Genomic DNA, 5,397 nt, shown 5'->3' with positions numbered 1-5,397 from the left:
GCCCAAGTCTCTAGGGAATGAGCAAAGCCAGTGATCTCTAACATGGTGCCCATCCGTGATGTGGATTTTCTGGAACAATTAGAATCAGAAAATTATCCAGTGACCTAAACTGATAGTGATCTGATTTAGCATGTTTATTTTGACTTACATTTAGTAATCAAACATTAAAAGTAATGCTCGTAGATTTGTGTCCCTAGAGTAACCAATATTTGAACTGAAATATGTGATAGGGGAAGGAAATCAGTTGTGCTTTAAATGTTATGTTCAAACAAATTCATAGTTTTGTGCAGGAGTTGTTTTTATTGGAATCATGCTTGTAAATATTTGATATAGCATGTACTTCCCTTACACTGTTTAGATTTAAGGAAGGGGGAAGGCACTTAAAACCTGTTGACAGGCTAGACTGTAGTCTAGCACTCTGTTCAGCAAAATTTACTCTAGCCTAAGAATCCTTCTTCTGACTTAAGCAGCTCTGTACAGCCAATTCAGTGAATTCACAATGTTCTATTTTTTGTATATGTATTGTGATTTAAACTTCACTCCTCAATAGTTTAGAAATCAGTAAACATATGTTCTCTTTCATACAAGCAGTAGGGATAATCACCTGAAAAACATTAATTACATCTTTTAAACTGCCAGGCTTGCCTAATATTGTATTGGCCAGGGTTCCCCAACGTGATGCCCATGGGCACCATGGCACCCTCTACTGCATGACCTGATGCCTACCAGGTTTTCCATGACTGGAGGTTCCAGAGCCACAGGAGGATAAGGAGGGCTGGTAAGGCTGTAATTCCCTTCCCCTTTCAGGTATTCATTCTTTTTATTCTCCCTTCTTGTTGCGGTTTGCTCCCCTTCCACTGAGGCAGACACTTTGTATGCTAAAGTCCCTCTCATGCCCTGAGACCTCTGAGGCACAGGCCCCTCTAAGTGTTCCTCAGATGGATTCTGTGATCTGGCCACGGCAACCAGTTGTGGACCCCACCCCCAGAGAGCCAACAAACTAGGAACCACCTGGAAGGCCCTGCATCTCAGTGACACCTTCCGATGACCTGGACCTGTTGCAGGAACCCTGTCAAGGTCCCTTGCCCACAAAGGTCCTTCTCAGAAGGGCAGAGGCGACAAAGGAACATAAAACAAGCAGACCAGAGTCCACTGCTCTCCAGTCTCTTCCAGATGAGGTGTAGTAGCTCTTAACAGGAGCCAGGACAAGTCATTAGCAATATTTGATATAGCATGTACTTCCCTTACACTGTTTAGATTTAAGGAAGGGGGAAGGCACTTAAAACCTGTTGACAGGCTAGACTGTAGTCTAGCACTCTGTTCAGCAAAATTTACTCTAGCCTAAGAATCCTTCTTCTGACAGGGATCCCAGCTTCTTCTATCAGCCTGCAGAACCTTGGAAACTTTGCTGGTTTAACAGCTCCTGTAAGGTTTGCTGGCGGCTGCAGAGCCACCTGGAGTACTCCTGAGTCTATGCTACAGCCTCTGAATGAAACTACAGAAACTCCCTCCACTCCCTGTTTGAGAGTGTTAATTGAAGTGTGCAAAAAAGGCCGCTGATAAGATAGTTTCCCAAACAACATCCGAGCCCTTCCAGCACACTAAGAAGAACATACTTCTTCCATTAAGCTCATCTGTAATGAGTACAGTCCTGGAAATAGGGTTTCTTCAATTCCAATTCTGGGTGTGTCCCTGTCAGACTCTTTCATATTGGACATGATGAATGGGATCAATGCTGCATTAGTCTGAGCCTGGAGTCATACCCTTGGAGCCCATTAATATTGGACAGGATCCAAAGATCCAAGCACCTAGTTCTCTGCACCTAGCAGGGGTGGAGCCTGGAGTTTTCTTGAGAAGGAGCCCTGCCACCAGACATACATACGTCACACCATATGACAAACCACTTTACAAACTGAGGAGAATTTCAAAATAGTTTTGTGGGATGTCTGAAAAGGAAAACAAAAGCCATGCTGTGGCTCTTGGAATCCTAGCCATCAGTTTCAAAACATCACAGGATCTATATGCTAGAACAAATAATAAAACTGGCATCTTATTGTTCTAGGACAGAGTGGACTAGGACATTAATAAACTGAACCAAGTGGTCTTTACAGTGTTGGTCTCTTGGCTCAGAACTGGGACAGTCGAAACACATGAGATGAAATACCTAGATTCAACTCGTGTTCTCTTATCTAAAGTTTTGTCGGGAAGTGTAGGCATCCTTGCAGCTTAAAGTTTAGCATTTACAGAGCAGCAGGGAGAAGTGCAGGTGCAGGTGTGGGGGTTCTTGCAGCTTAAAGTCTCCCGGTGCAGCCAGGCATCGCTCTGCAGGGCCAGGCCGGGTGAGGGGAAGAGAAAATGCCGTGATGCACCTTGAGAGTAGGAGGAAAGGCGCCCCACGCCTGCACTTCCCTCCTCGCTGCTCTGTAAATGCTAAACTTTAAGCTGCAAGGACGCCTGCACTGTAAATGCTAAACTTTAAGCTGCAAGGACGCCTGCACTGTAAATGCTAAACTTTAAGCTGCAAGGACGCCTACACTTCCCGGCACACCTTTAGGTAAGAGAACACGAGTTGAATCTAGGTATTTTGTCTCATGTGTTTTGAGTCTGTGACAGAGATGATGACAAGGAAGGGCTATAGGCTCACCCACAGAACTTGTTGCCATTGTTGCTGGACCAAACAACCCCTACAGCAAAGTCACTACTGCTGAGGCCACTTCGCTCAGCTTGTTCCTGGCTGCCACTGTACTTCTAGAACAGCAGCCCACAAAGAACTTTTCTTGTAAGGCAAAGGGCCAGTCCATCACTGTCTTGGGCTACAGATTGGTGACAGAGAATATTGAGCATTTGTATGACATGAACACATGAAGCTGCCTTATGACGAGTAAGACCACTGGACCATCAAGGCCAATATTATTAATTCTGAATGAGAGGGGTTCTCTAGGCTAGAGGTCTTTCACATCACCAACTGCCTGGTCATTTTAACTGGACTGAACCTGAGACCTTTTGCATGCAAAGCAGATGCTCTACCATTGAGCCTCAGCAACTGCCAAACAATAAAATTCTACAGGTGGAACTGAAACATGGGGCTTTCCCCCCTCCCCATTCTCTTGTCCTCCTTGTTATGAACACAGAAGCATAAGCTGGCCTTATTGAACATGTAGTGCCTATGAGAAAATCAGATTTCATAGCAGAGGAAAAGTTGGCATAGACAAGATTCAAGAACATCAACTGAACACTGCATAAAACGCGTAAAAATTATACAATATCAGCAATGAAATAGAATCATAGAGTTGAAAGGGATCTCCAGGGTCATCCAGCCCAACCCCCTGCACAATGCAGGAAATTCACAACTACCTCCCCCACACACCCCCAGCAACCCCCTGCTCCATGCCCAGAAGAGGGCAAAACAGTGTCAGGAGGATCCCTAGCCCAATTGGCCTGGGGAAAATTGCTTCCTGACCCCGAAGTGGCAATCAACATTACCATTACGCCAAAGTGGCAATCAGCATGCAAGAAGAGGCCACAAAAACTAACTACTGATGTAACCCTTCCTGCCCTCCCACTCTTGATCTGCCTAGGTTCACAGAATTTGCATTGCTGTCAGGTGGCCATCTAGCCTCTGTTTAAAAACTTTCAAAGAAGGAAAGCCCACCACCTCCCAAGGAAACCTGTTCCACTGAGGGACCACTTTGTCAGGAAGTTACAACAAACTCATGTCATTCCAGCACCAGCCAACACAAAACTGCCATCCCAGCACTCTTACAGTGATTTCAATTGATTTAAGAAGGGGGTCACTTTGCTTAGGATGGTACTGTTAATGACATTTTTTTTAAAGGTACAGGCCAACAACCCGACAAGCCAAAGCACCAGCAAACAAAAGCTACAGCAGAGAGCATGGAATGACTATAGAAAGTTAACTACACTCCAAAGGGAAATTCTCAACTGGGGAATATCATGGGGGGAGGGAAACACTATCTACTGACTGTGTACCATGTTGTGGCATTTGTTTAATTTTTCTGCAACTCTAAAGCTTCCATTAGATTCCACTGGAATTGCACTGCAGATTCCACTGGAATTCAAATGAGGCTTCATGGAACCTCAGTCTCTTTTCCAGATTATCAGACTATAGCATAATAAAGGTAGCTATGGTAGTTCACATATGTTCCACCAAGACGGCAGACTTAAAGAGTCTGCAAAGTTTCTTCTGCAAGATGCTGCCTTTTTTTCAATTCACAATATTTTTTCACCTTGGAAACCACAACTGTATATTCATTACATCGGCATTTGTCCTCAGAATGGCAGTTTCACAAATGACACAGGAATCTATTGGTGATATGAATGATTTGCTACACAGTTGCCTCCCATGCTTATATCATTTTCAGATGCTTTATGTTCTTCTGATGCATTAGCGATGGCATATCTTCCTGCCACAGTTTCTTTTTTAAAGTGAATAAATGCCAGCAAGACTACTAGTTCACACACAAGAATTTCCTCGTTTTCTGTTCTTTATGCAGCCTATGCATGCACACTTAGAAATAGGCCCTGCTACATTGTTGGGCTCATTTTCAGGTAAATTAGTGTATAAGACTGCAACCTTTGTTCCTGTTACTTCCTTCAGTTTTGTAAAGCTTTGCACTTCCTTCGTTAGGATCAACTATACATCCACCCTGAATTTGTTTTAGTAAAACTGACAAACAATAGAAAAGATGCCCCCTTCCACTTCCACCTTTTGCTTTGTTAATCTCGGGACAATCACAGAAAAGTTAAAATGGGACTGCCATTCACCAACCATCTATGTTAAGCTTTTTACATGGCATTTTCATGACGCCAGGCAAGGAGTTTGGTGTCCTTCTTTTTATAGATAATCAGGAGTAAAAGCCTAAGAAAAATGTTATTCTAGCAAAAACTTTCACTTTGCCATGAAAGTTTACACTGGGGGAAAAAATTGGTAGGTCTTTAAGGTGCCACAAAACTCCCATTCATTTTTGCTGCAATGGACTAACACAGCTACCCACACTGGAACAATTTTTATTATTGTTTTACAGATGACATCCCTTATCCCCAGTCAGCTACCTCAATGTCTCCTTAGCATCTCTGCACACTCCCTGAGCCCTTAAAAGTAGGTAGATATATTTATTGCAGGCCTTTCCTGCCTGCCTAAGATGATTATTTGTTGAGGAGCTGACCAAAGGCCAGAAACCCCCGAACCTCCCCTGACTGATGCGACCCACCTGGAGTTCTTGAAGCGGCACCATTGGCCGCCTTGGCTTCCTCGGGCCCTCCCGGCCCTCCCTCCAGCCCGCCCTCCCGCTATTCTCTGGCCATTCCCTTTTTGGTCATCCCGCGTGACCCCGCCTCTCCGCTTGGGCTCCGCCTGCGCTATATAAGCGGTGGGGG

Source organism: Eublepharis macularius, chromosome 6 (genome assembly GCF_028583425.1).
Source record: "Eublepharis macularius isolate TG4126 chromosome 6, MPM_Emac_v1.0, whole genome shotgun sequence".
NCBI lineage: Eukaryota > Metazoa > Chordata > Lepidosauria > Squamata > Eublepharidae > Eublepharis > Eublepharis macularius.
The sequence above is the reverse complement of the archived record's forward strand: the minus strand, read 5'-3'. Positions refer to the sequence as shown.